Source organism: Vicia villosa, unplaced genomic scaffold (genome assembly GCF_029867415.1).
Source record: "Vicia villosa cultivar HV-30 ecotype Madison, WI unplaced genomic scaffold, Vvil1.0 ctg.002988F_1_1, whole genome shotgun sequence".
Classification (NCBI taxonomy): domain Eukaryota; kingdom Viridiplantae; phylum Streptophyta; class Magnoliopsida; order Fabales; family Fabaceae; genus Vicia; species Vicia villosa.
In genome coordinates this window covers 15,623-37,595 of record NW_026706084.1, presented here as the reverse complement: position 1 = coordinate 37,595, position 21,973 = coordinate 15,623, and positions in this window count along the sequence as shown.

Genomic DNA, 21,973 nt, shown 5'->3' with positions numbered 1-21,973 from the left:
AACAAACAAACATGAGCTAAGCAAATTAAGAGCCCGTAGACTACTACGGATGAAAAGGGTGCTTACACCTTCCCTTTTCATAATCTACCCCCCGAGCCCATTTTATTTTAAAAAAGGGTCTTTTTCTGTACTTTTTACCTTTCCTAACATTGGACAAAATAAAAGTCGGTGGCGACTCATGCTTAACCGCGACATTTAAAGTCAGTTCACCGAGTTACAGAACTGGCGACTCTGCTGGGGAAACTTATTTAAAGAGGGGTTACCTTAGAGCTAGTTCACTTTAATAATTGTTTGTTTGATTGCTTTATTTTAAAGGTTGCTTGGGAATTATATGAAGGACGAATCCTATACCCGGATTCAAGTACACTTAAGATAGGAGTGGCATAGTCATGGCGACCTCTTTCACATATGTGGGAGATGAGTCAATATGAAGTTCACGCTTGAGTTAGGACTCCATAGATATATGCACGCCTTTCTCAAATGAGGGAGGTCTATGTATGTACCTTTGGGTGCGCCGGAGCTTAAGGACCTTTAGTTACCCTTAAACCCATCTTGGCCTTTAGGACGTAGTGGGGGGGGGGGGGGGGGGGGCTACTCTTGACAAATGTTGAGGGCCTAGTCGTTACCCGAAACTACAACTCAGATAGGTTCTTTCTTAAAGTATCATTGAATGATGCGAATTCATCATGTCCGAGGGTGCTTTAGAAGGGCTGACAATTCTGGGTAACCCGGTAGAACCTAGTTACCTGGTTGAACTCCATGCAAGCCTCTAAACCTAAGGACACTTGTGTGACTTGCTTGTGTTTGCTACTAACCCTTTGATTTCCTTGCAGGTTATGTTGTAGGACTTGTTTGTCCTTACTGTCTTACACTTCGCCTGACGCATTACATTCGCATAACATCATGACATCATGACATCATAAGCATAACATGTTAACTAACCCTTTCAAGGATCTTAGGGATTTAGGGCGCACAATTTCAGGTACCTGAAGGATAGAAAAACACTTAGAAAGGGGGGGGGGGGGTTTGAATAAGTGTAGTCTTAAAAACTTGAACGATAAAAACAAATTGCACAGTTATTTTTATCCTGGTTCGTTGTTAACTAAACTACTCCAGTCCACCCCCACGGAGTGATTTACCTCACCTGAGGATTTAATCCACTAATCGCAACAGATTACAATGGTTTTCCACTTAGTCCGCGACTAAGTCTTCTAGAGTATCCTGATCACAACCTGATCACTCCAGGAACAAATGCTTAGACACAAGCTAAGACTTTCTTAGAGTATCCTGACCACCAAGTGATCACTCTAATTACAACTGCTTAGACACAAGCTAAGACTTCCTAGAGTATCCTGATCAACACTTGATCACTCTAGTTACTTACAAATTAATGTAATCAAATAAGAGTTTTACAATGCTTCTGAAAAGCTATAATCACAACAGTGATATTTCTCTTAACGTTTAAGCTTAATCTCACTAATATATTACAACAGCAATGTAGTGAGCTTTGATGAAGATGAAGATTCTGAGCTTTGAGTTTGAACAGCGTTTCAGCAAGTTTTTCAGAATAATTTCGTTCAGAATTGGTAACCTTTCTTCTCATCAGAACTTCATATTTATAGGTACTTTGAGAAGATGACCGTTGGGCGCATTTAATGCTTTGCGTATTCTGTACAGCATTGCATTTAATGTTTCACGCTTTTGTCAACTACCTCGAGCCTTGTTCACCCTGTGTCTACTGACGTTGCCTTTAATAGCTTCCAACGTTCCTTTTGTCAGTCAGCGTAGCCTGCCACCTGTACTTTCTTCTGATCTGATGTTTGTGTATATAATATTTGAAGTGCTTCTGAGCGTGATACCATGAGAACTTCAGTGCTTCTGCTTCTGATCTCAAGTTCTTCTGATGCTTCCATAGACCCATGTTCTGATTCTGCCTTGACCATCTTCTGATGTCTTGCCAGACCATGTTCTGATGTTGCATGCTGAACCTTCTGAGACAAAGCTTCTGAGCGCTGATTTGTGCATACTCTTTATATATTTCCTGAAAGGGAAATTGCAATGTATTAGAGTACCACATTATCTCACATAAAATTCATATCCTTGTTATCATCAAAACTAGGAATATTGATCAGAACAAATCTTGTTCTAACAATCTCCCCCTTTTTGATGATGACAAAAACATATATAAATGATATGAATTTGCGATCAGAAAGAGCAGACGGCTAAAGACAATTTACACAGCTATAGCATAAGCATGTGAATATGTCTCCCCCTGAGATGAATAATCTCCCCCTGAAATTAATACTAGAAGAATTTTATAATTAAAAGACTTCCCTGATTATTTCGGTAGAGATGTTCACAGTGCTTGATCTTCAAAACATTCATGACTTCTGATTTCTGCTTCCATAAGACAGCTTCAGAACATTGAATTTCTTTAGATCCTCAGAACATTCACAGCTTCTGACTTCTGCTTCCATCGGACAGCTTCAGAACTTGAATTTCTTTAGATCTTCAGAACATTCACAGCTTCTGACTTCTGCTTCCATCGAACAGCTTCAGAACTTGAATTTCTTTAGATCTTCAGAACATTCACAGCTTCTGATTCCTGCTTCCATCGGACAGCTTCAGAACTTGAATTTCTTTAGATCTTCAGAACATTCACAGCTTCTGATTCTTGCTTCCATTGGGACAGCTTCAGAACTTGAATTTCTTCTTACATCACTTCATGCTAGATTGTATCAGAACATTGTTAAATGTACCAGAGCATCATCAGAGCATCTCTACATCCTGAAATGTTACAGAACAAAACTAAACGACAAAAGTCAGCATGAATGAATCAGAACATAAAATATGTTTCAGAACACATAATATGTATCAGAGCCATATAAGCCATAAAGAATGTATCAGAACAAATAGACATTCAGAATTAGATCATATTCTATCATCAGAATATCTGAACATTCTTCCTTCTTGCTTCTGATTCTGAAGCTTCATAGCACTCAGTTTGCTTCAAGAATCCAAGAGCTTGATTCATCTTGTTGTTTCTCATGTTGATCTTTAAAGAGAATCTTCAATTCCTGCAACAACACAACTTAAAGCATAGAACTTTGCAAGTTCTGTTAGTAATGTGGGGCCTTTTTACCCGGTAACTGATAATATTTAATCAGATCATTTATCATATATTTTCTCCCCCTTTTTGTCATAACATCAAAAAGAATATAAAATATTCAGATGTAGAAAACGACAAAGGAAAGAAACAGAATTAAACTTTTCATTGATTTAAATAAGCAGGATTACTAAAGATGTATGCAGAATAAGCAGATGCAACAAGGAAAGAAAACTACAAAGTCCTAAGGACTACAACCCTAGCCTAGTCCTAATCTAAGCCAGCATATCATGAATTCCAGCGTTGTTCTTGCTCTTGCTTGGTCATCAAATCTTGAAACTCTGCATGCCTGAGCAGCTCCCAGAGAAAGAAGTAAATGAATACAAAAGAGGAACTGAAAACAGTTCACCAGGAGAGAGCGTATTCTCAGATGGGCTTTCCCTTAACATAGAAGTTAAGTCCTTATTGGAACCTAACGTCATCCAATATCTCAAGAAAGTCTTCTTCCTTTGGACAAATGTGGATAACAGCATCAAAGAAGAGATCTGACTTGAGAAAAACTTGGAATGCCATCCCGAGAGATGTTTCTCATCCTGTAACCGATTAACCCTTCCATCCGTTCTATTCAAATAGATCATCCACTTTTGAGACTTAGTTTCTTCAACAGGTTTAAAGTATTGATGAAGGGAACTAGGCGAAGGATTCATGATGAATGCTAGATCGATGAAGAATGAACTAGGGTTTACGCAAAAGATTTTCATAGAAAAGTTAGAGAAAGAAAGAGAGAGCACAATGATTGATTGAAGAATGCAAAGAAATGGAGAAATAAATAGAGGAAATGTGGGGAAGGAAAACGTTCTAGGGAAGGGAAACGTTTGACGGATATAAAAACGTAAAGGACAATAAAAGAAATGATGAATGGCATTTAATGTTACATGACGTGAGGAGAGATAATAATGACAAAAGAAGTGATTAGCACAGTTACCTAAGTAGGCGTCCCCTCAACTGCACGCACGCTTGTCCAAAAATAGTGAACACGTGTTTACCATCTGGATAGCCAGTTACAGCTGTTTTACTTTTAAAGAGATTCTGAGTCAACTTAGACAATGAAACGTTAGTAATAACAGAATCACTACTTCTAATTGATTACAATCAGAACTTCTTATAAAAGACTAATCCAATCTCATTTCAGAAGATACTCATACATAAGATCTTCTCATCTTCTCATTCTGGGCATAAATCCATACCGATATTCTTCAGAATGAACTTAAACCTATCTTCAGCAAGGGGTTTTGTAAAGATATCAGCCCATTGATGGTCTGTATCCACAAAGGTTAAAGATATAACACACTTCTGAACATAGTCCCTTATGAAATGATGTTTGATCTCAATATGTTTAGCTTTTGAATGTAAGATAGGATTCTTAGATAAACATATAGCAGAAGTATTATCACAGAAAATAGGAATGTTACTCTGATATATCTGATAATCTTCTAGCTGACTTCTCATCCAGAGCATTTGTGTGCTACAACCAGCAGCAGCAACATATTCTGCTTCTGTTGTTGAGAGGGCAATAGTAGCTTGCTTCTTGCTGTACCATGAGATCAGGTGACTTCCAAGAAATTGACAACTTCCTGAAGTACTCTTCCTTTCTATTCTATCTCCAGCATAGTCAGCATCACAGAATCCTACTAAGTTGTAATCTTTGGATCTTCTGTAAACTAAACCAACATTAGTAGTACCTTTCAGATACCTCAGAATTCTCTTAACCGCAGTTAAATGAGATTCTCTCGGATCTGATTGGAATCTAGCACACAAACAAACACTGAAGAGAATGTCAGGTCTAGAAGCAGTTAGATATAGAAGAGATCCAATCATACCTCTGTACAACTTCTGATCTACCTTCTTACTTACCTCATCCTTACCTAGGACACATGTTGGATGCATAGGAATTTTGGCTTCTTTGCTTTCAGAAAGATTAAACTTCTTCAGAAGTTCTTTCACATACTTCGTTTGATGAACATAGGTTCCATCAGAAGTTTGGTTGATTTGAATCCCAAGGAAATACTTGAGTTCTCCCATCATGCTCATTTCAAATTCAGCCTGCATAGACTCAGCAAACTCCTTTCCAAGTGTAGCATTAGATGTTCCAAAGATAATATCATCAACATATATTTGACAAATTAAAATATCCTTTTTAAATGTTTTACAAAAGAGAGTAGTGTCCACTTTTCCTCTAGTGAAACCATTTTCCAGAAGGAAAGAACTCAAACGTTCATACCAAGCTCTAGGAGCTTGTTTCAATCCGTATAATGATTTCTTTAATTTAAAAACATGATTTGGAGACATGGAGTCTTCAAAACCAGGAGGTTGATGGACATAAACTTCTTCATCTATGTAGCCATTTAAGAAGGCACTCTTAACATCCATCTGATAAAGAGTGATGTTGTGTTGAGTGGCAAAAGAAATTAATAGACGAATAGATTCTAACCTGGCTACTGGTGCAAAGGTTTCTGTATAATCAATCCCTTCTTGCTGACTATAACCCTGAGCCACCAGTCTGACTTTGTTTCTTACCACTTCACCTTTCTCACTCAGCTTGTTTCTGAATACCCACTTAGTGTCGATGATGTTAAATCCTTTTGGTCTAGGAACCAAGTCCCATACATCATTCCTTGTAAACTGATTTAGTTCTTCTTGCATGGCAATTATCCAGTCTGGATCTTCTAGAGCTTGATCAACAGAAGTTGGATCGATCAAAGAAACAAGACCTAATTGACATTCTGCATTGTTCTTAAGGAATGCCCTTGTTCTGATGGGATCATCTTTCTTCCTAAGGATCACATCTTCTGAGTGAGCTGAGGCAAGTCTAGGTGATCTTCTGACTGTTGGCTCTTCAGAAATCCTCAGATTCTCTAAAGATGCAGCAACTTGATCTTCTGATCCATTGCTTCTGAGACTGCCAGCTTCTACAGCTTTGCTTCTTGGTTCTTCAACTTCTGAGATATCAATATCAAAATCTGCAAAATTCTCAAACTGCTTTGGTTTTTCAAGACCAAGCTTATCATCAAACTTGATATTGATTGATTCTTCTACAATCAATGTTTCAGTATTGTATACTCTGTAGCCTTTAGAGTGTTCAGAATATCCAAGAAGGAAACAGTTTTGTGCTTTAGAATCAAACTTACCAAGATGATCTTTAGTATTCAGAATAAAACATACACATCCAAAAGGATGGAAATATGAAATGTTGGGCTTTCTGTTCTTCCACAATTCAAAAGGAGTCTTATTTAGAATAAGTCTGATAGAGATTCTATTCTGAATATAACACGCAATGTTTATTGCTTCTGCCCAGAAATGCTTAGCCATATTGGTTTCATTGATCATGGTTCTGGCCATTTCTTGTAGAGTCCTATTCTTTCGCTCTACAACTCCATTTTGTTGTGGAGTTCTAGGGCAAGAGAAATCATGGGAAATACCATTTTCTTTGAAGAAATCCTCAAAGAATTTGTTCTCAAATTCACCACCATGATCACTTCTAACCTTTAGGATTTTACACTCTTTCTCAGATTGGATCTGAGTGCAGAATTCAAAGAACACTGAATGAGACTCATCCTTGTGTTTCAAGAACTTTACCCATGTCCAGCGGCTATAATCATCAACGATGACTAATCCATATTTCTTCCCTCTGACAGATGCTGTTTTGACTGGGCCAAACAGATCAACGTGCAAGAGTTCTAATGGCCTTGAGGTAGAAACAACATTCTTAGACTTGAATGCAGGTCTGGAGAACTTGCCCTTCTGACATGCTTCATAAAGAGCATCTGATTTGAATTTCAGATTTGGGAGTCCTCTGACCAGATTTAGTTTATTAATCTGAGAAATCTTTCTCAAACTAGCATGTCCTAATCTTCTGTGCCAGACCCATTGCTCTTCAGAAACAGACATAAGACAAGTCACCTTCTGCTTTTCAAGATCAGAAAGATCAATATTATAAATGTTGTTCTTCCTCTTGCCTGTAAATAGGATTGAGCCATCCTTCTGACTTACAGCCTTGCAAGACTTTTGATTGAAGATTATATCATAACCATTGTCACTTAATTGACTTATGGACAATAAGTTATGCGTTAATCCTTCTACAAGAAGTACATTAGATATGGAAGGAGAGTTACCAAGACTTATGGTTCCAGAGCCAATGATTTTGCCCTTCTGATCTCCTCCAAACTTGACTTCTCCACCTGGTTTACGCACCAGGTCTTGGAATGTAGACCTTCTTCCCGTCATGTGTCGCGAGCACCCAGAGTCCAGGTACCATGACATTTTGCTTTTTGTCCTCTTTGCTGCCAAGGATATCTGCAACAGAAATTATCTTCTCCTTAGGTACCCACAATTTCTTGGGTCCTTTCTTGTTAGTTCTTCTCAAGTTCTGATTGAACTTGGGTTTAGCAAAATATTTAACAGGAGGAACAGCATGATATTCTTTAGGTTTGTCAGCATGATATTTTTTAGGATGTGTCACAAGCTTCTTGGTGTGAACAGTGTTAAACTTCTGTGCATGTGAAGTGAGCCTAATATCATGTGCATGGCCATATTTGAACTGATCATACAATGGCTTGTATGTGATCTTCAGATCATCAATAGGTTCAAATTTATGTGAGGTATCACCCTCATAGCCAAAACCGAACCTTCTATTTCCAGAAACACCATATATCATAGAAGCAAGATGACTTCTGCCAATACTTCTAGATAAGAACTTTCTGAAGCTCGAGTCATATTCTTTCAGAATATGGTTCATGCTAGGAATGAATTTTTCTGATTTAGAAGGAGATCCACTATCTTTGGATAGATTTAAAACTTTTTCCTTCAGTTCAGAATTTTCCCAATTCCAGCTTCTTAGTTTCAAATTCAAACTGCTTTTTCAGCTTTTTGTATTTGATAGTAAGATGAGCCTTGAGTTCCAGAAGTTCTGTTAAACTGGAAACTAACTCTTCTCTAGATAGTTCAGAAAATACCTCTTCAGAATCTGATTCTGATGTAGATTCTGATCTATCATCTTCTGTAGCCATCAGCGCGAAGTTGGCCTGCTCTCCTTCAGAGTCTGATTCTGATTCTGATTCAGAATCATCCCATGTTGCCATAAGACCTTTCTTCTTATGAAACTTCTTCTTGGGATTCTCCTTCTGAAGTTTTGGACACTCGTTCTTGTAATGTCCAGGCTCATTGCACTCATAGCAGACAGCCTTCTTCTTGTCAGATCTTCTGTCACCAGAAGATTCTCCACGTTCAAATCTCTTTGAACTTCTGAAGCCTCTGAACTTCCTTTGCTTGCTCTTCTAGAGTTGGTTTACCCTTCTGGAGATCATGGACAGTTCATCTTCTTCTTCAGATTCTGATTCTTCAGGATCTTCTTCTCTAGCCTGAAAAGCGTTAGTGCATTTTTTAACATTAGATTTTAATGCAATAGACTTACCTTTCTTCTGAGGCTCGTTTGCATCCAGCTCTATTTCATGGCTTCTTAAGGCACTGATAAGCTCTTCCAAAGAAAATTCATTCAGATTCTTGGCAATCTTGAATGCAGTCACCATTGGACCCCATCTTCTGGGTAAGCTTCTGATAATTTTCTTTACATGATCAGCCTTGGTGTAGCCTTTGTCCAGAACTCTTAATCCAGCAGTCAGAGTTTGAAATCTTGAAAACATCTTCTCAATGTCTTCATCATCCTCCATCTTGAAGGCTTCATATTTCTGGATTAGAGCAAGAGCTTTAGTCTCCTTGACTTGAGCATTTCCCTCATGGGTCATTTTCAATGACTCATATATGTCATGGGCCGTTTCCCTGTTATATATCTTCTCATACTCAGCATGAGAGATAGCATTCAGCAAAACAGTCCTGCATTTGTGATGATTTTTGAATTCTTTCTTTTGATCATCAGTCATTTCGCTTCTTGTGAGCCTTACACCAGTAGCTTTAACAGGATGTTTGTAACCATCCAACAGAAGATCCCATAGATCAGCATCCAGACCAAGAAAGTAACTTTCCAATTTACCTTTCCAATATTCAAAGTTTTCACCATCGAATACTGGTGGTCTAGTGTAACCATTGTTACCATTGTATTGCTCAGCAGAGCCAGATGTAGATTCAGTTGGATTTGTTTCAACTTCACTAGCCATCTTTTACTGAAGCGTTTTTCTCTTCCTGAATCTTTTCTAAACACGGTTAAGTGCTTGCACCTTAGAACCGGCGCTCTGATGCCAATTGAAGGATAGAAAAACACTTAGAAAGGGGGGGGGGGTTTGAATAAGTGTAGTCTTAAAAACTTGAACGATAAAAACAAATTGCACAGTTATTTTTATCCTGGTTCGTTATTAACTAAACTACTCCAGTCCACCCCCACGGAGTGATTTACCTCACCTGAGGATTTAATCCACTAATTGCAACAGATTACAATGGTTTTCCACTTAGTCCGCGACTAAGTCTTCTAGAGTATCCTAATCACAACCTGATCACTCCAGGAACAAATGCTTAGACACAAGCTAAGACTTTCTTAGAGTATCCTGACCACCACGTGATCACTCTAATTACAACTGCTTAGACACAAGCTAAGACTTCCTAGAGTATCCTGATCAACACTTGATCACTCTAGTTACTTACAAATTAATGTAATCAAATAAGAGTTTTACAATGCTTCTGAAAAGCTATAATCACAACAGTGATATTTCTCTTAACGTTTAAGCTTAATCTCACTAATATATTACAACAACAATGTAGTGAGCTTTGATGAAGATGAAGATTCTGAGCTTTGAGTTTGAACAGCGTTTCAGCAAGTTTTTCAGAATAATTTCGTTCAGAATTGGTAACCTTGCTTCTCATCAGAACTTCATATTTATAGGTACTTTGAGAAGATGACCGTTGGGCGCATTTAATGCTTTGCATATTCCGTACAGCATTGCATTTAATGTTTCACGCTTTTGTCAACTACCTCGAGCCTTGTTCACGCTGTGTCTACTGACGTTGCCTTTAATAGCTTCCAACGTTCCTTTTGTCAGTCAGCGTAGCCTGCCACCTGTACTTTCTTCTGATCTGATGTTTGTGTATATAATATTTGAATATCATCAGAGTCAAACAGCTTGGTGCATAGCATCTTCTTGTCTTCTGACCTTGAAGTGCTTCTGAGCGTGATACCATGAGAACTTCAGTGCTTCTGCTTCTGATCTCAAGTTCTTCTGATGCTTCCATAGACCCATGTTCTGATTCTGCCTTGACCATCTTCTAATGTCTTGCCAGACCATGTTCTGATGTTGCATGCTGAACCTTCTGAGACAAAGCTTCTGAGCGCTGATTTGTGCATACTCTTTATATATTTCCTGAAAGGGAAATTGCAATTTATTAGAGTACCACATTATCTCACACAAAATTCATATCCTTGTTATCATCAAAACTAGGAATATTGATCAGAACAAATCTTGTTCTAACAGTACCCTTATATCAAGGGGGCGAGAGGATTTATTTTCCTCTAGCCACATACCTTCCAAGTCAAAGGCTCAGCACTTATCAAGGGGCAAGAGGATTTTTTTCCTCCAACTAAATACCTTCAAATTCAGAGGTATCCCGAATCAAGAGGCGATGACCCACTCGATATGGTGAGTTTGATTCTCAAAGAAGAACGTTCCAAGACAAAAGTCGGAGTTCTTCGAACAAAGATGTGACCAAATCATTTTCCAATGTTGCAAACTAAACTTCTTAAAGATCCTTGAAAACATCGCATCTGCATACATAACATCGCATCAAAGGTTTCTACCACAGGTTTCTCACCTCCTCGCTGTTAATTTCAGTATCATGAATCTCGAACAGTCAGTGAAAGACCTTCAAGCCCAGAACACCCAATTTCAAGATCTGATCCTGAACTTGTCCAAGGGGCAAGATGACCTGAAAGCACTCCTGATCAAGAAGGAGAAAAAGTCCAGATGATCTGTGGGTGTCTTTAATATGGGAAGAAGATTCCGAGGTCCACTCAAGAAGGCTGAAGAAGTCAAAGTCCCTGAAGTCAATGACAATGATCAGGATGACGATGCAAAAAGTAATCATGACTATGTCCAACCCTCTAAGAAAGAAGAGGACTATTATTATGAGGACGAATATCCTGACGAGAAATACCAAATGCTGGAAGAACGCATGAAAGCTATGGAGATTCAGAGAGTTCCCGGTCTGGACTTTGAAGAATTAGGACTGATCTCTGGAGTTGTCATCCCTCCGAAATTCAAGATTCCGACTTTTGCTAAATATGACGGAGTTTCTTGTCCCAAGCTGCACTTGAAATCCTATGTGAGGAAGCTGCAACCTCACACTACTGACAAGAAGCTCTGGATCCATTTCTTTCAAGAAAGTCTGATTGGAACACAACTTGAATGGTACTATCAACTAGAGGGTGCCAACATTCATACATGGGAAGATTTGGCTGTTGCCTTCTACAGGCAATACCAATACAATGCTGATCTCGCACCAACTCGCCTGCAACTACAAAGCATGTCCATGGGTTCTAACGAAAGCTTCAAAGAGTACGCCCAGAAATGGAGAGACCTGGCAGGGAGAGTTCAACCTCCGTTGGCTGACAGAGAGTTGGTTGACATGTTTATGAGTACACTAATTGGTCCTTTCTACAACCATCTACTTGGCAGCTCTTCATCTGGTTTCACCGACCTCATACTGACTGGGAACGTGTTGAAAGTGGTATCCGAAGTGGAAAAATTCAGGGGGCTACTTCTTCTAGTGTTATAAAAAAACCATACAATGGGAAGAATGAATCTAACACTGTTGGGGCAGTCCTGGTCTCTAGTCAGGCACCAACGCAACAACCACAGAAAGATCAACGTAAGCAACAAGGTGGCACACGTACTTGGAAATCAAAACCCAAGAGGTCATTTACTCCACTGGATATGCCATTGTCTCAAGCTTTGCAACACCTACTCAATCAGAGCCTGATAACTTTGCTGCCTCCATACTCAGCTCTAGCAAATCCTGCTTCCGGGTACAAGCATCATGCGAGATGTGCTTATCATTCAAACAGTCCTGGTCATGATACAGAAGATTGTGGGCCGTTGAAGCATACAATTCAAGACTTGATTGATGAAGGAGTTATTGAATTCGGCCAGCCAGAAGAGCCTCGTAAAGTCTAATGCATTGATATCCAGAAGGATGGCTTTTAGATCATTAGTTTATTTGCGTTTGCAATTTCTTTCCCGTTTGTTTAAACATTGTCTTATGTCAGACTCTACTTATTTTATAATAATCATTAATGCATTGCATACGTTTGTCTTGACTTATCTATTATTATTATTTCAAAACTTTGTTTTACTGGGTTTTCTTTATGATATTCAACTTTCGCTAAAGCACAGTTAGTTCTTTATGATAGTCAATGTTACAATTCCAAAGTCTTTTGGAGCATGAACGTACAGTTAGTTGAGCATAGGACTGAAGAACATCACGAAGATGGGGATGGGTACAAATATACTTCGAGCACTTATCCTTTGTTTCTTAAAACTGTGAACCAAGCCACGTTACAACCCTTGAAAGTCCTAACTGAAGCATGGTTAGTTCAAAAACGTACTGTTACCAAAGGTATCCTGACTCCTTAAGGTTTACTATAAATCCTGAGTTGATATCATGTTTTTACAAATATCGTTTTCTTACATCTTTTGTTTACTAAAAAAAAGTTTTAAACTTCAAGACAGACGTATGCATCACATTCATATGAGTGTCATTATAAAATGATTTTGTCTACATAATTTCAAATGTTTGGCATCAGGAAGAATCTGCATGAGGTATGACTAATGACTAAAAGTCTTCCCTACAGATGAAGTTGCAGAGACGTCCTGTACACCTGACTCAGTATGCTAAAAGCTTGTATATACAAGGGGCATAACACATTATTACCCCATCTACAAGGGGCAATCGATTCATGATTCATAGAATCTCTAAAAGGCTCCGAATAATCAGAGAAACTAGCCCATCACTGGAGGCATGTGGCATCAGTCACAAATCTCAGCAAGAGCTGTTAAGCTACTAAGCATCAGATGGTGTCAGTACCTGTCTCTCCTTCGAAATTCTAATTTCAATCTCAAGCGCCAAGCGTACCAGGTTACTAAATCCAGGGGCAGGTAGACTCCCACAAGCGAAGGACCATATATGGTTAAAAATTGTTTTCCAACAGCAAGAACTCAAAGACATGGGGCAATGAAATCTCTGGGAATCTTCTCCACAAAGCAGTGTTCAGAATATATCCCCACATAGCAATCCTCAAGAAGATACCTTCAAACAATCTCTTCCCAACAAAGATGTGGTTCCCCAACGGAGTTTATGTCCCCGATACTACCGGTTCTCCGACACAATCTTCTTCTCCAACAGGGTTTGTTCAAACTCACAATCCCCATTAAAAGTTGAAACTCACAGCAGAGGTCGAACAGATAGTACATTAGAAAATTACTCTTCTCTCTTGTCCCCAGGATATATCAGGATCAGATCACTCAAGTTATTCTCATCCCCAAGCGGTGATCAAAAATCCCCAGTTGGATATCCTCGAACGGAAGAGAAGAATTCTCAATCACTTTGTCAGTATCTCCAGCAGCACCCAGAGATTTATTTTCTCACCCAGCAATTGATATACAAAGCTACCAATATGCTTCGACTATATAGTCCATCCCTGCGTCATTTACCATGCATACATAACATTCAGCATTCTCGTTTATTTCGAGAACCTCATCACACAATACATGCATCATGACATTGTATAAAACTAATTTTGCCTTTTCAGGTCATTTCACAATCAAAAGAACTTTATCATTCAAATACGGTGCAAAGACGATCGTATCAACAATTCAATCTTAACGCTCATCCAAGACATAAATATGATTCTGATGCTTCATTCCAGGTCTTTCTCCAAAGATAATTCAAAGAATTTCTCATCCTTTATAGGAACCTTTCTAGGCATATCTCCACATTTTTAGGTAATCTTCTTTAACACATTTATCCAATCTTTTCTAAGACATCTATTGTCCTTTCAAGGAGCTTCTCAGTTAATCTTCTACAAGACACTTCTTCCAGAGCTTTGTTTAAAGCCTAATCCTATTTACATCAGTTAGTGATCTACCCTATTAAGGAACCTCTTCAGGTAGTCTTCTATAAGACATTACTTCATTTTGATGAATCTCCCCTTAAGGCACAATCAATGCATATGACTCAGTCTGAAAAGCGTCTGCTTTAGACAATACTCTGTCAACACCTAGATGGAATCTTTGAGCCCATCTCAGACAACTTCCTGTCAACATCCTGATGGCCTCCGTAAGCCCATCCCCGTTAAAAGTCCATGCATCTGCAAGGGCAAATTTCTTGGTATTCTAGTGTTCAGTCCTCTTCCATCTTCAGAATCCGATTGGCACACAAACCACTCTACATCCTCAGATTTAAGAAGATTGAACAGGGGCAGCTGTCATACCCCAAAATTTGCCCATCATATTTTGACTTACATGATTTTCTAATGCACAAGGCTACACAAGAATTGGGCATGCTCATTTTCCTCCTAAGCAATAAAGACCAAAACTAGGGTTTGGATTCTCTCAAGGTTAAATCAAATTCTAAGATCTCAAATGGGCTCCATGGCCTCTCATATGCCTCAAAGGACCCTCATGCCAAATTTCAAGCCTTGATTCACAGGATTGCTCATTCAATTGCTCAAATGATCAACAATCGACTAGTTTGACCTAAAAGTCAACTATGGTCAAAACACAGTCAAAACTCCTGATTTTTGGTCAACATCAACATTTTTATGTTATATTCATCATTTTATCAAGGTTTGATCATGATTCATCAGGAAAAGCTCAAAAATCATCAAAAGGAAAGATTTCAAAATTAGGGTTTCTAGGCAAAAGTCAACTGAACTTAGACTGAGCATAACTCTCACATAGTTCATCAAAAATTGTCCAACCAAAGCTCATTATCAAGGGAATTCAATTCTCTATAACTTTGATGTTGGGCTCAAGACCAAGAAACGCATCATTTGAGAGATATGGACCAAGACATTATAGGTCCTTCTAAAAGTCAACAAAAAGTCATCGTTTTGCAAAGAAGTGTACATGAACATGGAAACTTAAATGAAGATGAAACCAAAAGGAGTATTTAGAGGACATCTTGAAATTTCTAAAAAGTCCAAGAACACTAAAAAATGTGGAAAATTGAGCAAGATACAAATTGCACAAGTTGGCCATTTTTGAAGAGGTGCACAAAAGAAAATATTTGTCAAAACCAAATTTTTTCCAAATAGGCCTATAATTTTATGACCCAAACTTGTTCTTGACATTATCCATGGCCTCTATACTCCTTGCCACGCCTCCTTTATTTTTATCTTAATTATTTTTGAATTAAATAAGCCAAAATTCAATTTTAATTAAATAAAATATAAAAGTAATTGGCAGGATAATATGGGCTTGATATTTACATGACTTGAGGTCCAAGATAGCCCATCACAAGCTACCAAATTCATGCAAGATGCATTAAGACAAGAAATATCCAATTTTGGAAGGATTTGATCAAAATTTTCAATAAAATATTTCTCACATCAATGCAATATATTTGGCCAAGTTTGTTGACCTAATCTGGGGTCATATATATACTCTACGTATTCAGACCAGAAGAAAAAGGAAAACCCTAGCCTCCAAAGGATATCTCTGTTAGAACAAGATTTGTTCTAATCAATATTCTTAGTTTTGATGATAACAAGCATATGAATTTTGTATGAGATAATGTGGTACTCTAATACATTGCAATTTCCCTTTCAGGAAATATATAAAGAGTATGCACAAATCAGCGCTCAGAAGCCTTGTCTCAGAAGGTTCAGCATGCAACATCAGAACATGGTCTGGCAAGACATTAGAAGATGGTCAAGGCAGAATCAGAACATGGGTCTATGGAAGCATCAGAAGAACTTGAGATCAGAAGCAGAAGCACTGAAGTTCTCATGGTATCACGCTCAGAAGCACTTCAAGGTCAGAAGACAAGAAGATGCTATGCACCAAGCTGTTTGACTCTGATGATATTCAAATATTATATACACAAACATCAGATCAGAAGCAAGTACTAGCTGGCAGGCTACGCTGACTGACAAAAGGAACGTTAGAAGCTATTAAAGGCAACGTCAGTAGACACAGCAAAAACAAGGCTCGAGGTAGTTGACAAAAGAGTGAAACATTAAATGCAATGCTGTACGGATTACGCAAAGCATTAAATGCTCCCAATGGTCATCTTCTCAAACGCCTATATATTGAAGTTCTGATGAGAAGCTGAATACAAGACTTTATGCAAAAATGCTGAAACGTTGTTCAATTCAAAAGCTCTCAAACTTCATCATCAAACTCACTACATTACTGTTGTAATATCTTAGTGAGATTTAAGCTTAAACTTAAGAGAAATCACAGTTGTGATAATAGCTTTTTAAGAAGCATTGTAACTCTTAGAATTTGTTTACATTAAGTTGTAAGAACTAGAGTGATCAGGTTGTTGATCAGTATACTCTAGAAAGTCTTAGAGGTTATCTAAGCAGATTGTTCCTAGATTGATCAGGTTGTGATCAGTATACTCTAGAAGACTTAGCAGTTGGCTAAGTGGAAAACCATTGTAATCTCGTGTGATTAGTGGATTAAATCCTCAGGTGAGGTAAATCACTCCATGGGGGTGGACTGGAGTAGTTTAGTTAACAACGAACCAGGATAAAAATCATTGTGCAAATAGTTTTTATCTTACAAGTTTTAAAGCTACACTTATTCAAACCCCCCCTTTCTAAGTGTTTTTCTATCCTTCAATTGGCATCAGAGCGCCGGTTCTAAGGTGCAAGCACTTAACCGTGTTTAGAAAAGATTCAGGAAGAGAAAAACATTAAGTCAAGATGGTTGAGACTCCACCACCTTGATCAACATCTACATCTGGCTCAGATGAGCAATACAATGGAAATGGTAACAATGGTTATACTAGACCGCCAGTATTTGATGGTGAAAACTTTGAATACTGGAAAGATAAACTTGAAAGTTACTTCCTTGGTCTAGATGGTGACTTATGGGATCTTCTGATAGATGGTTACAAACATCCAGTGAACGCTGCTGGCGTAAGGCTTACAAGACAAGAAATGAATGATGATCAAAAGAAGCTTTTCAAAAATCATCATAAATGTAGGACTGTTTTGTTGAATGCTATCTCTCATGCTGAGTATGAGAAGATATCTAACAGGGAAACTGCCTATGATATATATGAGTCATTGAAAATGACCCATGAAGGAAATGCTCAAGTCAAGGAGACCAAAGCTCTTGCTCTAATCCAGAAATATGAAGCCTTCAAGATGGAGGACGATGAAAATATTGAGAAGATGTTTTCAAGATTTCAAACGCTAACTGCTGGATTAAGAGTTCTGGACAAAGGCTACACCAAGGCTGATCATGTAAAGAAGATCATCAGAAGCTTGCCCAGAAGATGGGGTCTAATGGTGACTGCATTCAAGATTGCAAAGAATCTGAATGAGGTTTCTTTGGAAGAGCTAATCAGCGCCTTGAGAAGCCATGAGATAGAGCTGGATGCAAATGAGCCTCAGAAGAAAGGTAAGTCTATTACATTAAAATCTAATGTTAAAAAATGTACTAACGCTTTTCAGGCTGAAGAAGTAGATTCTGAAGAATCAGAATCAGAAGAAGAAGATGAACTGTCCATGATCTCTAGAAGGGTAAACCAACTCTGGAAGAGCAAGCAAAGGAAGTTCAAAAGCTTCAGAAGTTCAAAGAAGTTTGAACGAGGAGAATCTTCTGGTGGCAGAAGATCTGACAAGAAGAAGGTCGTCTGCTATGAGTGCAATGAGCCTGGACACTTCAAGAATGAATGTCCAAAACTTCAGAAGGAGAACCCCAAGAAGAAGTTTCATAAGAAGAAAGGTCTTATGGCAACATGGGATGATTCTGAATCAGAATCAGAATCAGACTCTGAAGGCGAGCAAGCTAACTTTGCACTGATGGCTACAGTCGATGATGGATCAGAATCTACATCAGAATCAAATTCTGAAGAGATATCCTTAGCAGCAAAGAAGACAAAGCACAAAATGTCATGGTACCTGGACTCTGGGTGCTCGCGACACATGACGGGAAGAAGGTCTATGTTCCAAGACCTGGTGCTTAAGTCTGGTGGAGAAGTCAAGTTTGGAGGAGATCAGAAGGGAAAATTATTGGCTCTGGAACCATAAGTATTGGTAACTCTCCTTCCATAACTAATGTACTTCTTGTAGAAGGATTAGCGCATAATTTATTGTCTATAAGTCAATTAAGTGACAATGGTTATGACATAACCTTCAATCAAAAGTCTTGCAAGGCTGTAAGTCAGAAGGATGGCTCAATCCTATTTACAGGCAAGAGAAAGAACAACATTTATAAGATTGATCTTTCTGATCTTAAGAAGCAGAAGGTGACTTGTCTTATGTCTGTTTCTGAAGAGCAATGGGTCTGGCACAGAAGATTAGGACATGCTAGTTTGAGAAAGATTTCTCAGATTAACAAACTAAATCTGGTCAGAGGACTCCCAAATCTGAAATACAAATCAGATGCTCTTTGTGAAGCATGTCAGAAAGGCAAGTTCTCCAAACCTGCATTCAAATCTAAGAATGTTGTCTCTTCCTCAAGGCCGTGAGAACTTCTGCACATTGATCTGTTTGGACCAGTCAAAACAACATCTGTCAGAGGGAAGAAATATGGATTAGTCATCGTAGATGATTATAGCCGCTGGACATGGGTAAAGTTCTTAAAACACAAGAATGAATCTCAGTCAGTGTTCTTTGAATTCTGCACTCAGATCCAATCTGAGAAGGAGTGCAAAATCATAAAGGTCATAAGTGATCATGGTGGCGAATTTGAGAACAGATTCTTTGAGGAGTTCTTCAAAGAAAATGGTATTGCCCATGATTTCTCTTGCCCTAGAACTCCACAGCAAAATGGAGTTGAAGAGCGAAAGAATAGGACTCTGCAAGAAATGGCCAGAACCATGATCAATGAAACCAATATGGCTAAGCACTTCTGGGCAGAAGCAATAAACACTGCATGTTATATTCAGAATAGAATCTCTATAAGACCTATTCTAAATAAGACTCCTTATGAATTGTGGAAGAACAGAAAGCCCAACATTTCATATTTTCATCCTTTTGGATGTGTGTGTTTTATTCTGAATACTAAAGATCATCTTGGTAAGTTTGATTCTAAGGCACAAAAATGTTTCCTTCTTGGATATTCTGAACGCTCTAAAGGCTACAGAGTATACAATACTGAAACATTGGTTGTAGAAGAATCAGTCAATATCAGATTTGATGATAAGCTTGGTCTTGAAAAGCCAAAGCAGTTTGAGAATTTTGCAGATATAGATATTGACATATCAGAAGCTGTAGAACCAAGAAGCAAAGTTCCAGAAGCTGAAAATCTCAGAAGCAAAGAATCAGAAGATCAAGTTGCTGCATCTTTAGAGAATCTCAGAATTTCTGAAGAGCCAACAGTTAGAAGATCTTCTAGACTCACCTCAGCTCACTCAGAAGATGTGATCCTTGGAAAGAAAGATGATCCTATCAGAACAAGAGCATTCCTTAAGAACAATGTTGTATGTCAATTAGATCTTGTTTCTTTGATCGAGCCAACTTCTGTTGATCAAGCTCTAGAAGATCCAGACTGGATAATTGCCATGCAAGAAGAACTAAATCAGTTTACAAGGAATGATGTATGGGATTTGGTTCCTAGACCAAAAGGATTCAACATCATTGGTACAAAGTGGGTGTTCAAAAACAAGCTTAGTGAGAAGGGAGAAGTGGTAAGAAACAAAGCCAGACTGGTGGCTCAGGGATATAGTCAGCAAGAAGGGATTGACTATACAGAAACCTTTGCACCAGTGGCCAGGTTAGAATCTATTCGCTTATTAATTTCTTTTGCCACTCAGCATAACATCACTCTGTATCAGATGGATGTTAAGAGTGCCTTCTTAAATGGTTATATAGATGAGGAAGTATATGTCCACCAACCTCCTGGTTTTGAAGACTTTAAGTCTCCAGAACATGTTTTCAAACTTAAGAAATCATTGTATGGATTGAAGCAAGCTCCCAGAGCTTGGTATGAAAGATTAAGTTCTTTCCTTTTGGACAATGGTTTCACTAGAGGACAAGTGGACACGACTCTTTTCTGTAAAACGTCTAAGAAGGACATTTTAATTTGTCAAATTTATGTTGATGATATTATTTTTGGAACATCTAATGCTTCACTTGGAAAGGAGTTTGCTAAGTCTATGCAGGCTGAATTTGAAATGAGTATGATGGGTGAACTCAAGTATTTCCTTGGGATTCAAATCAACCAAACTTCTGATGGTACTTATGTTCATCAAACGAAGTATGTGAAAGAACTTCTGAAGAAGTTTAATCTTTCTGAAAGCAAAGAAGCCAAAACTCCTATGCATCCAACGTGTGTTCTAGGTAAGGATGAGGTAAGTAAGAAGGTAGATCAGAAATTATACAGAGGTATGATTGGATCTCTTCTATATTTAACTGCTTCTAGACCTGACATTCTATTCAGTGTTTGTTTGTGTGCTAGATTCCAATCAGATCCTAGAGAATCTCACTTAACTGCTGTTAAGAGAATTCTGAGGTATTTGAAAGGTACTACTAATGTTGGTTTAGTCTATAGAAGATATAAAGAATACAACTTAGTAGGATTTTGTGATGCTGACTATGCTGGAGATAGAATTGAAAGGAAGAGTACTTCTGGAAGTTGTCAATTTCTTGGAAGTCATTTGATCTCCTGGTACAGCAAGAAGCAAGCTACCATAGCCCTCTCAATAACAGAAGCAGAATATGTTGCTGCTGCTGGGTGTAGCACACAAATGCTCTGGATGAAGAGTCAGCTAGAAGATTATCAGATATATGAGAGTAACATTCCTATTTTCTATGATAATACTTCTGCCATATGTTTATCTAAGAATCCTATCTTACATTCCAAAGCTAAACATATTGAGATTAAACATCATTTTATGAGAGACTATGTTCAGAAGGGTGTTTTCTCTTTGAACTTTGTGGATACAGACCATCAATGGGCTGATATCTTTACAAAACCCCTTGCTGAAGATAGGTTTAAGTTCATTCTGAAGAATATCAGTATGGATTTATGCCCAGAATGAGAAGATGAGAAGATCATATGTATGGGTATCTTCTGAAATGCGTTAGGATTTTATGTTTATAAGAAGTTCTGATAATGATCAATTAGAAGTTCTGATTCCGTTATTACTAACATTTCATTATCTAAGTTGATTCAGAAGCTCTTTTAAAGCAAAACAGTTGTCACCAGTCTTTCCTGAAAAATGAACACGTGTTCACTATTTTTGGACAAGCATGCGTGCAGTTGAGGAGACGCCTGTAAGTATCAGATATGCCTAAGAGGGGGGTGAATTAGGTTTTCAAAGATTAATCGGTTTTATGAGAAAGTCTTTACTGATTTTTGGTTAAGTGTTTGAAGGCTTTTGATGGTTTTTATCTTTTTCTTGGTAATGGTGATGAAAGCGGTAAAAAGCGAAAAGATAAAGAACACAACGATATATACTGGTTCCCCTCACAATCCAAGAGTACTCTAGTCCCCTTTCAAACACGAAAGAGATTTCACTATAGTTAGAATTATTGTACAAGCTTATGCCTACTATCTAACCTATAGGGTGATCAAAGGTTCTTAACACCTTTAAAATCAATCAACACTAATGTGGATGAAGAACAATCCTCTTCAAACACACCACTTACTTCCAACAATCCTGGATAGTAAGGAAATAATTTTCTTT